The following is a 21,106-nucleotide window of genomic DNA, read 5'->3' on the forward strand; positions in this document are numbered from 1 at the left end:
AGAGGTGGGAACCCTGGAAGAAAAAACAAAATGAGATTTTTGGAGGGGATCACGTGGAATGGGCCAACAGAGACTTGGAAGTAATGATCTGCGAGGCAGGAGGAAAGGCAGGGTGGGCTGCTGTCCTGGCAGCCGAGGAACCACAGCACTTGCGAACAAGGAATGTTTGCTGCGGCCAAGACGGCGTTGGGTACCGTGGTTTGGCAACATGGAGCTCTTTGGAGAATTCGGCAAAGGGATGACCCACAGGTGGGGGACATCGTGGAAGAATCCAGAAGGAGCCAAGTAAGTCTAGTCTTTGGTCTACGCTATCAAGAAACCTGTCTTGACAGGAATCAAAGACACAGGGTAGTAGAAGCGGGTGGCTGTGTGCTTTCAGAGGCTGTTTATTTTCTGTCCCAAAGCAAGTCAGAAACACAGCTGGATGCAGGTTCGAGAAGCCCCTGTGGATGGTGGGGACTCTTGACTCGATGACAGGAGCAGAGAGCTGGGACGAGCCTCGTGAGTGTTTCTTTCTTTCTTTTTTTTTTTTTAAGATTTTATTTATTTATTTGACAGAGAGAGATCACAAGTAAGCAGAGAGGCAGGCAGAGAGAGAGGAGGAAGCAGGCTCCCCACCGAGCAGAGAGCCCAATGCGGGGCTCGATCCCAGGACCCTGAGGTCATGACCCAAGCCGAAGGCAGAGGCTTTAACCCACTGAGCCACCTAGGCGCCCCTCTTGAGTGTTTCTTTAAGTTGAGGGCAGAGCGGTGGGATCATCGCAGCAGTGGGGTTGAGCCGTCCTCTGTCACATCTCTCCCGCCCCATTCCTGCCTCTGTGACCCACGGAGAAGCAGCTTCAAGATTCATCGTTGTCAGGTAAATGCCACAATGGATGGTGTCTGGGGAGAGTCCCACACTGAGCTGTCAGACTAGAGGGAAACGGAGGGGGACGGACTGGGAGTTGTGGCACAGGTGACATCCGAGGACAGGAGGGACGCTCAGAGCAGTGCTGCCATTGAGGGCACTGGATGGCAGGGGCTTGGGGTTGAGGCAATGGCAGGTCTAGGGCATGGGCATTTGGCCAGGACACTCGGACCGAGGGTGTGTGCCAAAGATGTTTCTCGGCTCGGGGCAACCTCGGCGGCAGCCGGGGCCTGGCTAGACCAGAACGCTCTGTAAAACTAAGGCCTGATCACGAGGTTGGCCTCGGCGTGTCCTGTCTGGTGGCGAGGAGGCTGGGCTTTCAGGTCCTCCCAGTGAGGAACAGAGAGGCGGGTCCGTCAAGCCCCAGAACAGAAGCGCCATGTGATTGTCCCCTGCAAAGCTGGGCCCAAGAGTGCAGCCCTCAGATCACCTTGAAGGGGATGCAGGGCCCAGGTTTCCCACGGGTTGTTGCAAGTACAGGGAGTGGCTCAGGTCCGGGGTGTTCCAAGATCTTAAATGAGGGCCCCCTGGCCAGGCCACCGTGCAGGAACTCAGGCGAATGCTCTCAGGCGAAGGACAAGCTCCAAACCGAAAGCCACTTGGGCCATTGCTTTGTGGCCATGGAGTTCAGGGTTTTGTGAAGGAAACCCCATCTTTCTAAAGCTCCTGCTCCGTGCTGGATGAGGGAATGAGGGATCGGTCATGATCTGAGAGGAGGCCAGATGAGGAAGGGAGGCCCGGCAAAACCCGACTCTAAAGACCCCAAACCCTTGCTCCTGGCTGACCCCTTCCTTCCCCAGAGTGACACGAGAGCACGGTGGCTTCTTCAGGACTAGACCCTGGTTTCCATCTGAGAGGCTCCAGGGCCTCAGGGCACCACTGTCTCATTAAGATGGGGGGGTAGGGGCACCTGGGGGGCTCAGTTGTTAGGCCTCTGCCTTTGGCTCAGGTCATGATCTCAGGGTCCTGGGGTCGAGCCCTGCATCGGGCCCCCTGTTCTGTGGGAGACCTGCTTCTCCCTCTCCTACTCCCTCTGCTTGTGTTCCCTCTCTTGCTGTCTGTCTCTCTGTGTCAAATAAATAAAATCTTAAAAAAAAAAAAAGATGGAGGGGGTTAGAAAGCATGACCTTCGAGGTACAGGAACCATGGGGGGCAAAGTTCATAAGCTAGTCCCCTCTAAGTCCTCTAGCTTCCTATAAAGAAAGCCTGCCCAACACTGTTCCTGCTGCCTGACCGTGTTGTGGCCAGAACCTGATGGGCTCTCACCACGGAGAACACACTAAGGGACCAATGACAGCAGCTGAAGACCTGAAATGTGGCCTTGACTGGGAGCCTGACTGCTGGTTCCCGCAGACAAAAGCCCACATCCCTGCTTCCGGCCATGCCGCGTTGAGGCGACCTGGGGTGGATCTCCTTCAAAGAATGGATTCATTGAGTGAGAACTCTACAAGGTAATGCTGCACCAATGGGTAAGCAGAGGCCATAGGGTAGTGGAAGATAAGAAGATGACTATAATGGCACACTTATCCTCAATAAACCTGAACTTCCAATGATGTAAATGAGACATGCATGACAATAATATACACATCCCAAAGCAAAAAAAAAAAAAAGAATGGATATCCTGGGGACGTCTGAGTGGCTCAGTTGGTTAAACAACTGCCTTTGGCTCAGGGCATGATCCCAGGGTCCTAGGATCCAGCCCCACACCGGGCTCCCTACTCAGCGGGGAACCTGCTTCTCCCTCTCCCTCTGCCATTCCCTGTCCTTGTGTTCTCTCTCTGACAAATAAATAAATCAAATCATAAAAAAAAAAAAGAATGGATATCAGAGCACCCAGCAGAGGTGGCGGGGTGGGGGAGGAGATCTTCGGGGTTAGTTCTGGCTCTGCCAGCCAACTACTGAGATCCTCACCTAGGCCTCTCAGCTCTCTGGAGGACACTCACATGATTTACCTTCAAAAGAATTAAGAAGGGAAAACCTCTCCTTCTTCTAATGAAAACCACCGGCTTTAGGCACGCTCCTCCAGGCATCCTGCTCTGGCTCTGGACACATTTTCTGAAGCTCAGCTCCAGAACTCAGGCCCTGAAGTGAGTGTCTGTGTTGTTCAAGGAGAGATGGCCTGTGGAGGCAGGGTGGCCACAAGGAGGCCCAGCTCACCTCTCTGACAACCTGTGTCAACTACTCCACTGTGTGTGTGTCTGCGTGGGCCTCCCTTCTCTCTGTCATCTGTTCTGGGGGTCCGTCTGTGGAGGGAAAAGCTTCCTGAATTCAAGGAGAGGAAGAGACAGGGACCCCAATCTCCTTTAACATGACTGCCTGGACAGACTGTGGGCAGAAGAAAAGCCAGTGGGGGTGGTGAGCTCAGATCCCAGACTCCCTGGTGCTCCTCAGACCACCCGGTCGCTTTGGTTCCATTAGTCTCCTGACCTGACTGCCTGAGTGCCCCCCGCCCGCACCACCCCCCCCCCCCAGACTGGAAGGCAAGGGGGGAAAGGAAGCCATCCATTTACATCGTATATGGTAAGTAAGTGTGGTCCTATACAGTCCCTGAGGGGCCACGTCTACAAATGCTCAGTCCCACGTTTCCACCACCCCTGACCCCTCCCTCCTCCCCAGTATGAGGAAGGGGTCTTTGTGGCTTACAGGTCTGTTTGATGATGTGGAAAGGGGGTCCTGTGACTCACCTATGTGGCTCACAGTGCCTTCGGTGGTCTCTGAGGGAGGGATGACTCTTGTCCCCCAGGTCCAGCTGCCAATGCCGGTCACGGAGGCGGGTGTAATTTGTACTTCTGTCTCCCTCCTCGAGGACTGGACCTGGTGCTCCCTGGCTGCCTCAGCCTTACCTCACTCAGCTGGCATCTGCAAATACCTCTGCCTCTGGGTCTCATCCTCCAGGCCACGCTCCAGGACTGTCCGCTCCACGGGTGCAAGTGCAGAGTCCTCGAAGCCTCCACCAGGTTAAAGCATCCTTCACGAACCTGTGCTTAGGGACCCAGCCACATTCTACATCCCCCATGGGGGATTCCAACCCCCCACCCCGTCTCATCTACAGCACAGCAGGAGCTAAGAGCAGCTCCAGAAAGCTACATATCTCAGCTCCAGCTATCCCTCTACTCACAGAGAGGAGAGCGCTTCGGTCTTGAGGTGCAGAGTGTATTCTGTGAGTCCCACGGGTGAATGAGGTGAAACTGTCCTGTACCTGGAGCTCCTCCTCCCTTCTTGACCACCCTGTCCCTTGTCCGAGCTGTTTTGCCTCTGCCCCCACTTTGTCTGGGGGGCCTTTACCTCCTCTGTGACTGAAAAGGATACTCATTCTTTGGTTCCTCTTTCCTATTGACCTGAATTCCCATAGATCCAGGTCAAAAGGAGCATAACGTGAAATTAGCATGTTGTCAGATACAATAGAAACTGAGTTTCTATACACCTCCCAACTCAAATCTATCTATCTATCTATATCTATCTATCTATCTATCTATCTATCTATATATTTTTTAAAAAGCAGGTGGCAAAATGAATGGTCACACCGCCAAAGGCGCCTCAGAGGTTCCCTAGGGTGTGCACAGGGTGTGAGTGGTGTGAGGCAATGTGGATATTAATGGAGGCCTTGAGGAGCATGGTCGCAGTGGAGAGATAGGGACAAAAGCTCTACTGAAGGGGGGGTGGTGCAGGAGAAGTTGAAGCAGTTTTGCTTCGAAAGGTACAGATCCGGTGCCAGTAGCTGCAGGATGACTTGAGGGAAGGCAGTGAGGGTTTACCCCCCTTTATTGTGGAATGCTCCAATGTAGAGAGAGCAGGAGAGAAGAGACATCATCACAAGAGCAAATTCGCTGAGAAGGTGTAAGGCAAGGGATCCTAAGCAGAGGTGAGGGGCTGGTTGCAGTGCAGAGCACGTATGTATGCATGCTAAAGGGGCAGCAGAGAATGCCAGGACGCGGTTTGGGAAAGCTTGGGAAGTCCCCCCTGATTGCTACTGTCCTCCATGAATTCATAGGCAGTTGCAACAGACTGGAACAGAGCTGCGAAGGAATGAGGTAGTAGAGTGGGAAGGATGAGTGGAAATGAAAGGCAGTTCTCTTCTGGCCATGGGATTAACATAAAGGAATTCAGTAAGAGTTTTAAATCGCTTCATCAATGCTCTGCTGCTCACATACAAACAGGGAGTGTTTGTTACCCAGGGTGAACCTTGAGGTGGCCCTGTCATCAGGGGCTGTACCCCGCCTCCGCCGACCCCACCCACCTAAGGCTGAATGCTGGGGCTGTAGAAGCATTCGACGGAGGGAGCTGGAGAACCAGGGCTTTCGGTTCCGGGTGATGAGAAGAAAGCTGCAGGGAACACCAGCGAGGGGCGCGGCGTTTCCTGAGCCCCAGGACGCGTCCGTGGGCGGGGCGATACGCCCCCAGGGGAGAAGGAGAACACCCCTGGGGCGGAGAGGCCCGGGACGGCCGCGTCCTCTACCTGAGCCTTCAGGGCGCCCTGGAGGCATCAAAGGAGTGAGGGTTGGGGGGTGGGAGGGACAGTGAATGCGTCACGGGACTGGCGTGTTCACAGGCAGGGGTTGGGAGGAGGACAATAAACAGGGGACCCGTACAACTGCCGCACGAGGGCACCGGAGCTCTAGGGACTCTGGCGACCGATACCCGAATATCACCGTCCCGGGGCTCCCCGAAGGAACCAGGGGCAGAACCCGGCGTCAACGTCATTCCACACCGTCGCGCATCCCCAGAACGCACCAATCGGGGCGCAACGCCGACGAGTCTCCCTCCCTGGTGCCGGGACTTCCGGCTGCGCACTTCCCGCGGCTGTTGGAAAACTTCCGGGACGGGGCGATGGAAAGGTTTTTGTGCGGAGGACGCTGCCGTCTAGCCACTGGAGTCGGTCTCTGCCTTCCTCTGCCCCTCGGCTGCAATACACAGGGCTCCCACAGAATCGCTCTGCACCTCGCCTCCCAGGGAATGGTAGTCAAAGGCAACTTTTTCTTTTGTACAGTTCGGTGCTCAGTTTCTCTGGCCGCTTGGTGGCACTGTTGCGCCAGGCAGCTTTCCTCACAGCCTCTTCCCCCGCCCGCTGTGCTTGAAAAAAGCGGCCGCCGCTTGTTTTCTTAAAAAAAAAAAGGGGGGGGGGCAGTTTCTGCTCGCAGCGCTTCCGCGAGCACGCCGCCTAAAACTGGATCTCTCCGGTTCCCGGTCCTAGGGCGTTTGTGAATACGTGCGGCCCTGGCTCGGCGTCTCTTTGATTGTTCCTGGGGTAGTTCAGCAGCCTTTCTTTCTCCGTGTGCGAGTCCCCTGCGCAGTGGCTCTCCCTAAGCCCCAGACCGATACCAGACGCCGAGGGGAACCTGTACTGGGAAGTGTTTAATGAAAGGGTGTAAAGCTTAGAGTTCGGGGTCAGGGAAAGTTCTGGAGATGGGGGATGCCAGGGATGGTGGCACAACGGTGTCAACTTGCTGACGCTCCTGTCTGTTCCCTTAAATGGTTTAATTTTAAATTAAAATGGTAAATTTTGTGTTCTGGATACGTTAGCACCCCGAAGAGTGAGAGAAAACCTCTCTCTGTTGAAGGTGACATAGCCTAGAAGTCGTTGGAAAGTAGTCGCACAAATGGGGCGAAAAGAAAGGCAGGTGTCAGAAAGAGCAGGTAGGTAACCCATGTAAGAAGCTATGTGGTCCCTCTGCCCCTTGATCTGGTTTCTGCCTCCATCCCCTCCTCTGGGTCCCAGACCAAGGCCCCCGCCCCCGGGCCCCCCACCCCCCACCTCCCGGGGTCGCTCAGGCCCCAGGTGCTGTACTGTCCCACGCTGGAAGGAGCGCCTCTGGGTACACACGTGTGCACCTGTGTGTGCGTGCCCAGGACCCTTGTGACAGGCACATGTGTTGACAGTCACAGCGCCCCGCCCTGTCTGTGGGTGCACGCCCACGCCATTCATCCTGTGTTTTAGTTTAAACCCTTTTGTCTTCTAGGCGGGTTTTTTCCTCTTGAGTCTGATGGATGAAGCTTTAGTTGCCTAGTAACCGGGTTATCCCCCCCCGCCCCCCCCCCCCCCATTCTCTTAACATCTATTCCCAAAAGAGAGCCAGGTGGAGACAAGGGCTTTCTCAGTCCTGGACCTTCAGCTGGGCTGATGCCTGAGCTGAGCGACCCAGGGAGGGGGAACAGAAGGACGTTGCCATGACAACAGACTCCCACACTTCCTTCCAGGACAAGGGCCCCTCTCCCTCCCTCTGCCTGCCTGCTGGGCTCTCCACTGAGAATGGGAGTGTGCTTTGGCCAGCACCGAGGGGTTCCCTGTGTGGTCCAGGGTGCAGGGGAGAGGGGTAATCCTGGGCTGTCTCCTGAAGGGACCAGAGTCCCAGAGAGCGCGTTCTGTACAACACTGAGGCCCCAGGAGAGCATGGAGACTATGAACCCATAGTGGCTCTAAATGTGGTTCTGGGATTTTCTCCAGCAGTCCACAGTGCTGCACCGGTTTCTGAAGCCAAGCTCCGAGGCCCAGACCCTGGAAATCAGGGCCTGTGTTGTGAAAGGAGGATGGAGCCTGGCATGGCTTGCGGGGGCAATGACAGACTGGAGAAGGACCGGGTCGCCTGGGTGACAGTTCTCCTGAGTGACAACGGCACTTGTGTGTCTGGTCTGCTCTTCCTTCTGTGCTCCGTGTTGGGGTCCACTTACGGGATGGGAACCATGGTCCTAGTTCAAGGAGAGGACAAGGCAGAGATGCCCCGGTCTCCTCTAAGGTGGACTGCTTGGAGGGTGGACAGACGGGGGAGCTGCCAGGGGTGCTGAGATGACCTCACACATCCACTAGGGCTCCTCAGACCACAAGGACATATTGCTTAATTTCTTCTCCTCTGGCTGGTGAGATCTTCGGGATTGTTCACTGTCTGAACGGGCTAGAGAAGGAGGAAAACACCCAGTGAAATCATTTCTTATCTGGTCCGGGTCCGGGCCCGGGCCGGGGTGGGGGGGTGATGCAGTCATGCGAATGGTCTAGTTCAGGTGCCTCCTTAGCGCAGTAGGCAGCGTGTCAATCTCATAATCGAATGGTCTAGTTCAAGAAATGCTCAGTCTCTCAGATTTCCTCCCCACCTCCCTACTTCTTCCCAAGCTGAGGAAGGAGCGAGTGTGGTGGTTTACTGATCTCCTGGGTGATGCTGGAAGGGGCGGCACCTAGGACATTCTTATGGTGCTCACCGAACACTCCCTGGCCTCTGAGGGGAGGACTCTTGTCTCCCGGGTCCAGCTGGTGAGACACCTGCATCAGCCATGCATGTGGCTGGTGAAACTTGCATTTTCCTCTCTCTCCTCTGGGTCGGGACCTGGTGCTTCCTGGCCGACCCAGCCTCATCTCACCTTTGCTGACATCTCTAGACCCCCTCTGAATCTTGGTCTCAGCCTCCATCCCCACTCTGGGCAGGGCTGTCAGCCCACATCTCAGCAGCGGGGTCCCCTAGTCCCTTCTCTACTTAAGTTTACTTCCCCAGCGCCTGGCTGTGGATTTTGTCACTTTCCCCGTTCCCCCCTCAGGGAATACAGCCTCTGGGGGCTGGCCTGTAGCACAGCAGGACCCACGATCAGCTCCAGAAAGCTGAGTCCCTCAAGGTCAGCCATCCCTCTGCCCAAGGAGGGTCATCCTGCAAAGTGAATTCCTCTGAGTCCCAAACGTGAGTGGGGGCAAAATCCTGTCCCCCACTTCTCTGCTGTAGCTCTCTTGTCCCCTCCCATAGAGGGGAGACTGAGCCTCGAGAGCCTTCCCTCCATTTGTCACTTCCTCCGTGTATCTTGTACTTCTCTGAGGCTAGACAGAACATTCTTCTTTTGCTTGACCTTCATGCTCACAGGGCTCCCCCATAGTATATCCAGACCCCAAAGAGGAACTCTGGGAATTGCCTAGCCGCCTGGAACTGGATTCGTCCAGTTCCCCCCTGAGGGCTCTCGTGAAGACACGCTGTCCCTGACAAAGCCGTTCTGTGGCACCACTTGGCCTCTCTTTGCTTGCTGCCTGGGTGCCTCAGCAGCTTCTTTTTCTTCCTGTCCCAGTTGCCTGCTCAGTGGCTCTCCCTAAGCCCCAGCTGTTAAAAGACGCCCAGGGGAACCTGTACTGGGAAGTGTTTAATGAAAGGGTATAAAGCCAGAACTTGCTTGACCTTCATGTTCACAAGCCTCCCCAGAGTATGTCCAGATCCCAAAGGGAAACTTTAGGATTTGCTGCCCTTTTTTTTTTTTTTTTTTCCTGAGAAAGGGGATTGGCTAACAGATAAAGAAACACAAAATAGAAGGGATTACCAAACATGAATGCCTGTGCCCTCATCAGCGGGACAAGATGTATAAAAGTAAACTCAGAGTTCAAAGACAGACACCATGTTTTAACAGGGTCCTAGGAGATGCTGTGTCAGCAGTTTTCATGGCGGTGCCCAGAGAGCCTTGCTCCTCAGTCCTCTGTTCCCACCAGCGCCTGGTAACCGTGCAGGAGAGCTGGGCAGCAGAGATGAACTTACCCAGAGCTTGTGATGTCTGCCAGGAGTTACAGGGCAACCTGGGGAGCGTGTTCTCTGTCTAGTCCAGAAATGTCCTAGAGAGTCGCCAAACTTTTTTCCAGTCTCCTGGTTACCGTGTAATAAATACAAGAGCAGCATCTGACACCGGCTCACTAGTTTCACCTTTAAAAAGAAATACTTTGGGGCGCCTGGGTGGCTCAGTGGGTTGAGCCTCTGTGTTAGGCTCAGGTCATGATCTCAGGGTCCTGGGATCTGGCTCTCTGCTCAGCGGGGAGCCTGCTTCCCCTCTCTCTCTGCCTGCCTCTCTGCCTACTTGTCATCTCTGTCAAATAAATAAGTAAAATCTTAAAAAAAAGAAAGAAAGAAAGAAAGAAATACTCTGATTACCAGGAGGAGCCCTGTGGACATTACTGGAGAATACAATGAAACCACAACTGTCCTCGTTCTAAAAATCCCTTAAATGAAAACGTTTGCTGGACAACTTCCCATTTTCAGAAAAGGATCTTCAGTGGCCTTCTGCCTGAAGTTTAAATACGGGTTCCTGGCTCAGGCCCCAACAAAGCATGCTTTCCCTGGGTGCTTATGGGCGCGGGTCCCACGGAGACCCAGACACGCGGGGCGCTCTGGCCCTCAGCAGCTTTTCTCAAGCTCCTGACCTCTCCAGGGGCCAGGGACTTAGGGGGAGAGCAGGATCTCTCAAACTCATTTTGAGACCTCCCGGTGCCTGCCCTGTTCTGAGAATGGACAGTTTCAGCCACCCTATGGGCTCACGTCCTGCCTGCCTGCCCCGTGTGCAGATGGAGAAACCAGGGCCCAGGGAGACCAAGGGTCTTGCCTGCTGCCGCCATGTGGCCAGAGAGCTTACCACATGAAGTCCTAACAGCGCTGCTGCCCACCCTGGGTGACCTTAGGGTCACATGCTAACATCTCCTTTCTCCTCTCACTCACTGTGGGTAGGTCATTTTAAGTAGCAGTGAACTGATTTAATCCCTTAGGAGAAATCGAGGCAGGGCAAGGTATTCCTTGTGCCTTTAACGCAGACCCATCAAAACTTGCAGGACCTATTGGGCGGTACACAGGTGTTCCTGTGGATGTAAAGGGAGAGTCTCCAGTAACCTTCCTCCACTCCCCACCACCCCTTCCATACCCGACAAAAAAAAAAAGAAAAAAAAAAAACAGGTCGCAGGTAGCCTTCTATTCAGTATCCAACAACACTGAAGGAGAGCCTCTCTCAAAAGGTGTTTTGTACTCTTATAAAAGCTGCTCATTTAGCACTCACCTGGGGAGCGAGACAATACCCACCAGCCAACCAGTGCATGAAGAAGTTAGTGTGGGAAGTGTTAGGAAGAAAATAGCTCAGGTCCCAGGTCAGGACCAATCAGCTTACACAGAGCGGTCAGGCGGAGCTTGTCTGAGAAGGCAGTGATGGAGCAGAAACCTTACCGTTGAGAAGGAACCAACCACTTAACGATCTGGGGCTGGACTCACCCAGGCAAAGAGCGCCATGACGACCCATGTCCTGACGAGGGAATAAGCTTGGCATGTTCCAGGAACAGAAGTCCGCCAGAGTGGCTGTCGTGGAGGCAAGAGCTGGTGGGATTGTGTGGCTATTGAAACAGTGGCAGTAGGTAAGCACAGAAGGGGATGGAGAGGCGATATAGTCCAGCGATCGGATCTAGAGGACTTGTTGCTGGACTGTGGGGGAGACCGACAAGATGCAAGACATGAAGAGGCGTGCTTGGGGCATGCGAGGTGTATGCTTCCTCCTGGTCGTCCAACAAACATACAGACACATCTGGATCTCAGGACACGGGTTGATGCGTGAGGTAGGCCTGTGGGAGGTCCTATCGTGTACATGCTCCATTTTCTAATGGCCAAAAGGATGAAACAGCCCACGGAGAGAGTGTAGCACGAGAAGGGCCCTGTTAAAAACTAAAACCCAGTGGAAAGGAAGGAGGAAGCACCAAATACTGACAAGAAGCAGAGTGGCCACCGGGGCTGGAGGAACAACACCCGGAGAGTCAGTTAGTTGTTAAATATCCAAGAATAAAAATTCCAAGAAAGGGTGGGGGAGGGACAGTGTCAAAAACAAAAAAGGCATCTGAGAGGTAACGGTGAGTCGAGGAGAGGACATCATCCCACGGGCTGGTGATAACGTGAAGGCCCCTGCTGCTCTTGACAAAATCGGTCTTCTTTTGGGGGTGGGGGCAGGCTGATAGAAGCACGATTGAAGTGGGTAGCAAGGAAAAGGGCGACAGAACAAGGGGAGACTTGCTGTTGGGAGCATCAGGGAAATGTGGTAGCATCTCAGAAATAGAGGGGGTAAGGGATGGCTTTATGTTTTCCTTCATCTCGCGTGAGGGGAGAGAAGTACCAGCATGTTCCGAGCATGTCCGAGTGAACAGAATGACGGAGAAATAGATGGACGGGTGACCATTCAGGAGCCCTGCAAAGGCCTTCTACCCCGAAGGAGACAGGTATGGGATCCAGGTAAAGGGTCTGGCCTCAAGTGGGATCAGGTCGAGAATATGGGTGCAGATCCAGCGTTGCTGGCAAGTGGTGAGCGGGTCTGTCTGATAGCTTCTCTCTTCTGTTCTGTTCTGTTTTGTTTTCTGTCTCTCTCTGGATGTATTACCGTGGAACATCTTGATGAGCATGGGGTGGAGCTCTGCAAGGCTCCTGCAGGCAGAGGAGAGAGAGAAGATACACGTGTGGAAGACGCCCTTTGTCCTTTACTGGGGGTGTGCCCGGAAAGTAGGTAGGTGGGAGTAAGGAGCAAAGGGCCTGTGTTTGAGCGAAAATTCATAGCCTTGGGTAAGCTGGAGGAAGGAGCGGCATGGTGGACCCTGATGTGTCCCTGGGGTCCCTGCACTGGAGACCCCCAAGAAGCTGAATGCTGTGGATGCAGAGGCACTAGGAGGGTGGAGCTGGAGAACCGGGGCTTGGTGTTGGGAGTGAAGAGTGAAAGCTACAAAGGACACCGGTGAGGGGTTCCCAATGCTCAGGGCAAGTCCGTGAGCAGGCGACGATCAGCTTGGGGAGAGGGGGAACATCCCTGAGGACCAGGAGGCCCCGGAGAGGCCGGTGATCTTCGTGAGCCTTGAGGGGGGACTGAAGGCATCAGAGGAGTAAGAACTGATGAGGAGAGCGAATGTGCTTCGACTGGCATGTTCTCTGGCTGGGGTGGTCGGGAGGACCTGGACCAGGTTTGCGTATAATTGCCGCCCGTACGGCCGTACGGATACGGGAGCTTGTGAGAACATACCAGTAAATCTGTATTCTGAACACACGATGGGATCAGAAACCAGCAAGAGCCCAGTTCGAAGAATTTGGCATCGACCTCACTTAACCCTTGTGCGCAGGCTCAAAATCCGCCAATCGCAGTACAGCTCCGACACTTCTCCCTTCTCTTTCCGGCGTCCTCCGCTGCTGTATTTTCTGTTGTATAGTTTCGGGGCGGGACGGCTGAAGGCTTTTGTTCGGAAGAGTTGTCTGAAGGCCTTTTCGGCCGTTCTTCCGCATCCTTTTCCGCAGAGAGGCATTCGCCTTTCGTCCGTTTCTCACGATCTCTAGGGCTCTTCATAGTCTAATAGCGAAATAGATGGATTTTCATTCGCAATGTATGGCGATAGGTTTCTCTGGCCACTAGGTGGCAGAGGTGTTCTGTGTATTCTTTCTAACTCACTCTTCCCCGCCCTTCGTGCTTCAAAAAAATCGACCGTTAAGATGGTCTTTTGTTTTCCAAGGGCGGGAAATGCTGGGTCGAACTGGATCTGCTTCCTTCAGGGAGAACTTTCATGAAGCAAAAGGCTGAAGAAAAAACCATTTTCCCCATTAATGTTGACTTTTTTTTTTTTTTTTTTTTTTTTTTTTAGATTTTGTTTATTTATTTGACGGACAGAAATCACAAGTAGGCAGAGAGGCAAGCAGAGAGAGGCGGCGGGGGCAGGCTCCCCGCGGAGCAGATAGCTGGATGCCAGGCTGCAGCCCAGAAGCCCGGGATCATGACCTGACCTAAGGCAGAGGATCTAACCCAGAGTCACCTGGGCGCCCCTAATGCTGACTTTTTTTTAAGGACCTGTAAGGTTTCTGGCAACTTGGAGTTTGGTTTCTAGGTTTCTTTTCGTGGTGTTACCCCACCGTAGCCTGAGGTTTTGGACTCGGGTTTTATATACGACCGACTACATTCTCTCAAGTCACCCAAAGTCAGTAGAGATTATTTGGAGGACAGATAAAATGTAACGAAGCTAATCGTATCCACAGTCCCACCACTCAAACGATGACCATTAATAATACTACGTGATAAATTTCCCTAGAGGTTTTTCATTCATGAGTGCATTTACCTATTTTGTATTGCATCATGACCTGAACATCCCACTTTTTAAAGATTTTTTACCCAGTTACCCCCATTGTAAAAGTCATTTGAAAAAGACACTCTAATTTCTTACTCATTTGTCTTCCTAAAACAATACACAATTTTTAAAAGAGTGAAAAGATTTAGTATCTGAGATAGAAAGCAGAAATAACTTGTGATTCCTATCTCAAAGGCCATTATCATAATGGAACCTTCCTAAGTTAGGGGCTATGCTCATTTTGCTTTGTTTTGCTAACCACTGTATTTTCAGCACACGAACAAAACGATGCTTAGCAGTGTATTCTCAATATATATTTGTTGAATAATTGAACAGGTATTTCTTTCGGATGCTTTTCTTGTAAATATACTTTATTTTTTCATAATACTAAGATGGTATGATATGAACAGTTTCCTATATTGCTTTTTCCCCTCTTCCATTTAGCACTTTATTGTGGAGAATAACTATGTTGTTACACTTTGAAAAAGTTTTGCAGGCTGTTTTAACCTCTTCCCCAGTGGGTCTTTTATTTCATTCTTGTATTAGGGGCAGGAAAACATCCTGCAAACCAGTGTACTATCCAAGGACTGACAGACCTCAGACCTGAATGTTGAGGCCCTCCTTCAGGAGCCCTGAGACCCTTGAAAACTGACTTCTCCTGTGTGTGCCAGTTTCCGTGGGTATAAAATGAGGGCAGCATCTGCTCTATGGGGTAGTGGTTAGCGTAAATAACCCAACAGGTTATTAGCTTGAAACTGCACTTATAGTGCTGTGGAAAAATCTGAAGTGACCTAGGAAACTCAAGTGGTTCACAGGAAATCAGGGAAAACTTAGCTTTATTATGGAAGGTGGGCCCAGGGGGATCACTCCCAAAATCTGAGCACTGGGCCTTTATTGGGACAGATATTTATAGGCAAACTCGGGATTTTCCGGTTTCTCACAGCTCATTGGCTCCAGGGTCATGAGGCAGTTCTGAAAGCTATGCAGAAGTAAATTGGTGGGGGAATTGCCAAGTCGTCCTGGGTGGTTCCTCATCTCAGTGGGGTGGCCATTTTGGGCTTTCTGCCTCAGTAGAGATCATGTTAGTATTGTTAGTGCTATCTCTAATATTCGCTGTTATGTGTGTAGTCCGTACAAATCTTCAAGCCACAAGACTGAGTGTGATAAAATGTACTTTAAATTTACACACAGAAGCGCCTGAGTGGCTCAGTGGTTAAGCCTCTGCCTTACTGCTAAGGTCATGATCCCAGAGTCCTGGGATGTAACCCTGCATCAGGCTCTCTGCTCAGCAGGGAGGCTGCTTCTGCCTGCTGCTCCCCCTGCTTGTGCTCTCTCCCTCTGTCAAATAAAGAAATAAAATCTTTAAAATTAAAAAAAAATTACCTATACCACACATCTGTTCTTCAACTACCCATTTCTGCTTTCCAGTGGAAATCTCACACTAGAATTTCTCAAGAAATTCAGTCAAGTAAATGTATAGGATGAACACCTTGATACATTCCTCAAAGATTATATAATCATAAAACGAAAAGAATATTTTTGTATGTGCATATTTTCACCATCTATGATTTTTAAAATAGTTTTCCAAGAGTAGATTTACTGAAATGAAGAAACATGAACACTTTAAATAGTCTCAGTGTACATTGCAAGAAATAAAGGGGGGCCTGGGTGACTCAGTCCTTAAGCGTCTACCGTAGGCTCAGGTCATGATCCGGGTCCTGGGATCCAGCCCTACATCAGGCTTCCTGCTCAGCAGGGAGCCTGCTTCTCCCTCTCCCACTCCCCCTGCTTGTATTCCCTCTCTAGCTGTCTGTCAATTAAATAAGTAAGATCTTAAAAAAAAAAAAAAAGAAATACAATACTCATTGGTATTGCCACCAACATTCTGTTAGAATGCTTTGTTTTTCATACTCTCACCAGTATTCATTTTTAAATAAAATTACCTTGTTGATTTTAAGAGTTATATGTGAAGATCTTGGCCCACAGTTTGACATGTACATCACAAGCACTTGTCTTGGATTTTGCATTTAAATTATTTGTGGTTTTCAGATGCATGGATAATTTTATTTTTATGTAGCTAAATCCATCAGTCTTTCACACGTAGCTTTACCCATTGGTACAAAGCTGAAAAGGTCATTCTTGATCCACCTGCCTTCTTATTTTTTTGTGCTTCCAGTCCCCTGACTAGTAAACTCCCCACTAAAATTCCTTGAAGATGCAATTGAAATGAAACTTGACAGTAAATAGAGTTAGGATTTATTCCCAACTGCTTGGCACAATCTGAGATTTCCCACTTACTAAAGGGCTGACTGAAATGACTCTCTGACCCATTGCAGCACAACTTTTAGTAGAACCAGGAGGTGCCAGAGCCTACTTTGACAAGGCCATATGGTAACCATAAAGGAGAATTGAACTAACACTGACAGAAATAACATCCGCCCTCTGCAACACATATTACAGCTCTAGAGAAATGAGCATTTCTTCTAAATGGTATCCTTTGAAACTCCCTCCCATCCCTTGGCATTTCCTGGGTAACAGTCCAAGCCTGTTGACAGGGGTGGGATGATTCCATCTCCAACTATAGAGACTCATGAGACACTGCTTTCAGGAATGCTGGAGGTTGGGCATTAGAGATCTCCCCCTTTTTTTGTTAATGGCCTTGGGCCTGAAATATCAGTTGTTGTTCAGAAGCAGAAAATAGGCTGGCCGATCTTACCATCCGTGCATTATAACAATTACCCCAGCATTTTGTGGATAGTCTGGTTAAAAAAGAACTACAGACATACACATAAAAAACAACTTAAACAACTGGAAGGAAACAAAAGGTCCTCCACAAATACCATACAGATAGACAACCTATGTACCTTTGGTGTGCTTTATGATTTCAGCATATGCTATGGAAACAATGGGGTTCCCTCCGTGCTGTTGGTACTCTCATTAAGCATGGTGAGCAAGGTCAAGCTTTGCGAGATGCCTTGTTCCTCCGACCAGGAATTGGCTGTGATCACAGCTGAAGCTCATATACTGGGGAATAAACCCTTGAGACAGAAGGAAATTCCTGGGCTGACCAGTATGTGAAAGAGCTTGCTCTCGCCCAGGTTCATAAATAAAAGATGGCCTGGTTACTCCAGATCATTTCTATGAAACCTTCAGACAATCACACTCGCCAACATGAGATTCTGTTTAAAAAAAAAAAAAAAAGATAAGATATTGGGTGTATGGTTGTTCCTCAAAAAATTTTTAAAAAACAAATTACCGGGGCACCTGGGTGGCTCAGTGGGTTAAAGCCTCTGCCTTCGGCTCAGGTCACGATCCCAGCGTCCTGGGATCGAGCCCCACATCAGGCTCTCTGCTCTGAGGGGAGCCTGCTTCCTCCTCTCTCTTTGTCTGCCTCTCTGCCTACTTGTGATCTCTGTCAAATAAATAAAATCTTAAAAAAAAAAAACAAATTACCATATGATCCAGCAGTTCCACTTCTGGGTACATATCCAGAAGAATGAAAGCATGGACTTGAACAAATATTGTGCCCCTATATTCATGGTAGCATGATTCACAATAGCTAGATAAACATGGAAACAAACTAAGTGTCCATGGATGGATGAATGGATAAACAAACTGTGGTATATACAGACAATGGAAAGAAAGGAAATTCTGGCACATGCTACAATATGGATGAATGTTAAAAACATCACGCCTGGTGGCTCAGTCGGTTAAGCACCTGCCTTCTGCTCAGGTCATGATCCCAGGGTCCTGGGATTGAGAACTGCAGCAGGCTCCCTGCTCTTCTGAGAGCCTGCTTCTCCCTCTCCCTCTGCCCCTCCCACTGCTTGAACGCGCGCTCTCTCACTCTCACTCTCACAAATAAATAAAATCTTAAAAAAAAAAAAAAACCCCACGAAAACGTCATGCTTAGTGAAATAAGCTAGTCACAAAAGGATAAATGTAGTATGGTCCTACTCCCACAAGATACCTAGAGTAGTCCAGCTGATAAAGACAGAAAGTAGAACTGTGGGTGTGAGGACCTGGGGGGAGGGCGGAATGGGGAACTACCTGGTAGAGTTTCCCCTTTGCAAGATAAAAAGAGTTCTGGGGGTTCCTGGCTGGCATAGATAAACATGGAAACGAACGAAGTGTCCATGGGTCGATGAATGGACACTAACAAAAGACCAAATCAAAAAAATTATATAGAAAACTGTTGCTGAAAGCCAAGGCTAGGAAAATACTGATTTTATATACATAAAGAAAAATAAATATTCTGTAGTTTCACAGTACTGAGCACACATGAAGTGGAAGGAGCAATTATCAAATATGTACTACAAAATTTAAAAAAGAGATTGAAATCGTGATGCAGAAATGAAGCTTACTATATCTAAAATGCACCTTTTTAATGAAAAACCCTCAGGGATTTTTCATAAATATTATTAATCGTCAGAGTGGCATAATGGAAATGAAGAACGTATAATTTGTTTTTTGTTAGGTTTTTTTTTTTAATATTTTATTTATTTATTTGACAGAGAGACACAGAAAGAGAGAGCATAAGTAGGGGGAGCGGGAAAGGGAGAAGCAGGCTTCCCGCCAAGCAGCGAGCACTATGCGGGGCTCCATGTCACGACTCTGGGATCATAAACTGGGCTGCGGGCACATGCTTAACGACTGAGCCACCCAGGTGCCCAAGAATATATTATTTTATTATATTTTATCTCTAATCCAACATTTCTCAAAGTGATGCACTGACTAGCATGATTGAAGAATATATTAATAAATGCTCATAAAACGCAGACTACCAGGAAAAAGACAAACTCAGGAAACAGAGAACAGTTGCTAGGCAACCCAAAAAGGCCAGCAGAAAAGGAGGCATCTAAAATAGTAAAACGATTCCTCCCTGGAAGGGGTGTTTTCAAAGGCTTCACTAAAAAGAACGCACCTAGCCTTAGACACCTACCCCGCACTCTCTAAGCAACCTAGACATTTCTTTGCAACAACTACAAAAAAAAGGACGGATTTTTTTCAAAGCAAAAGGGAGGGGGAGAGGAGGGTTAAAAGCAAGATGGAGCAACACTGACACCTAGCGTACAGAGAAACATAAAACGACACAACACTCCAAAAATATAAAATTTCAGACACATATTTCGCAAAAAATCATAAATATGGTATTTCAGAAAACCAACGGGAATGCCTGGGACGATCAGGAAAATGAGGAAAAGCTATCAAACTGTCTCCAAATAACACCACCGACCCCGGAAGCCTTCACTATTTTGCACCCGGGAGAAAAGCCGCCAATGCAGGAAGTTCGGCCCCCTAGACAACGGTGTCCGGCAGGGCTGAAGCGAGGTAAGGTTCCGATTGGTGGAATCTGGACCAGCGCGCAGAAAATGCGTGAATCAGGAGCAACCTTCTTCCCAGGACCACTATAATTTTCATACGTGTTAAACGACGGGAATCCCGAAGTGCGAGTCTTCTCTCCACTATACGAACGAACCTACTGCCCATAAGGGCGACACCCGTACGGTGCCACTAGTCGTAATCCTGCCGAACCAGTCAGTGAATGTGCCAGTCCCGAAGCACACTCGCTCATCTTCTCCCTACTCTAATGCCTGCGGAGCCCTGAGGCTCACGAAAATCACCGGCCTCTCCGGGGCCTCCTGGTCCTCAGGGATGTTCCCCCTCTCCCCAAGCTGATCGTCGCCTGCTCACGGACTTGCCCTGAGCATTGGGAACCCCTCACCGGTGTCCTTTGTAGCTTTCACTCTTCACTCCCAACACCAAGCCCCGGTTCTCCAGCTCCACCCTCCTAGTGCCTCTGCATCCACAGCATTCAGCTTCTTGGGGGTCTCCAGTGCAGGGACCCCAGGGACACATCAGGGTCCACCATGCCGCTCCTTCCTCCAGCTTACCCAAGGCTATGAATTTTCGCTCAAACACAGGCCCTTTGCTCCTTACTCCCACCTACCTACTTTCCGGGCACACCCCCAGTAAAGGACAAAGGGCGTCTTCCACACGTGTATCTTCTCTCTCTCCTCTGCCTGCAGGAGCCTTGCAGAGCTCCACCCCATGCTCATCAAGATGTTCCACGGTAATACATCTAGAGAGAGACAGAAAACAAAACAGAACAGAACAGAAGAGAGAAGCTATCAGACAGACCCGCTCACCACTTGCCAGCAACGCTGGATCTGCACCCATATTCTCGACCTGATCCCACTTGAGGCCAGACCCTTTACCTGGATCCCATACCTGTCTCCTTCGGGGTAGAAGGCCTTTGCAGGGCTCCTGAATGGTCACCCGTCCATCTATTTCTCCGTCATTCTGTTCACTCGGACATGCTCGGAACATGCTGGTACTTCTCTCCCCTCACGCGAGATGAAGGAAAACATAAAGCCATCCCTTACCCCCTCTATTTCTGAGATGCTACCACATTTCCCTGATGCTCCCAACAGCAAGTCTCCCCTTGTTCTGTCGCCCTTTTCCTTGCTACCCACTTCAATCGTGCTTCTATCAGCCTGCCCCCACCCCCAAAAGAAGACCGATTTTGTCAAGAGCAGCAGGGGCCTTCACGTTATCACCAGCCCGTGGGATGATGTCCTCTCCTCGACTCACCGTTACCTCTCAGATGCCTTTTTTGTTTTTGACACTGTCCCTCCCCCACCCTTTCTTGGAATTTTTATTCTTGGATATTTAACAACTAACTGACTCTCCGGGTGTTGTTCCTCCAGCCCCGGTGGCCACTCTGCTTCTTGTCAGTATTTGGTGCTTCCTCCTTCCTTTCCACTGGGTTTTAGTTTTTAACAGGGCCCTTCTCGTGCTACACTCTCTCCGTGGGCTGTTTCATCCTTTTGGCCATTAGAAAATGGAGCATGTACACGATAGGACCTCCCACAGGCCTACCTCACGCATCAACCCGTGTCCTGAGATCCAGATGTGTCTGTATGTTTGTTGGACGACCAGGAGGAAGCATACACCTCGCATGCCCCAAGCACGCCTCTTCATGTCTTGCATCTTGTCGGTCTCCCCCACAGTCCAGCAACAAGTCCTCTAGATCCGATCGCTGGACTATATCGCCTCTCCATCCCCTTCTGTGCTTACCTACTGCCACTGTTTCAATAGCCACACAATCCCACCAGCTCTTGCCTCCACGACAGCCACTCTGGCGGACTTCTGTTCCTGGAACATGCCAAGCTTATTCCCTCGTCAGGACATGGGTCGTCATGGCGCTCTTTGCCTGGGTGAGTCCAGCCCCAGATCGTTAAGTGGTTGGTTCCTTCTCAACGGTAAGGTTTCTGCTCCATCACTGCCTTCTCAGACAAGCTCCGCCTGACCGCTCTGTGTAAGCTGATTGGTCCTGACCTGGGACCTGAGCT

At 50.5% G+C, this 21,106-nt stretch overlaps 1 long non-coding RNA gene across 1 annotated transcript; it reads right to left on the bottom strand.

The window, feature by feature from the left end:
* Nucleotides 1-16,620: 16,620 nt before the first annotated feature.
* LOC116582979 lies at nt 16,621-20,050 on the bottom strand. The gene is made up of 3 exons (XR_004282574.1): nt 19,983-20,050; nt 19,702-19,805; nt 16,621-16,930 (listed from the first exon to the last, which is right to left on the bottom strand). It is a non-coding gene; the product is annotated as an uncharacterized LOC116582979 (long non-coding RNA).
* Nucleotides 20,051-21,106: the final 1,056 nt, after the last annotated feature.

This window comes from Mustela erminea, chromosome X (genome assembly GCF_009829155.1).
Source record: "Mustela erminea isolate mMusErm1 chromosome X, mMusErm1.Pri, whole genome shotgun sequence".
Lineage (NCBI taxonomy): Eukaryota > Metazoa > Chordata > Mammalia > Carnivora > Mustelidae > Mustela > Mustela erminea.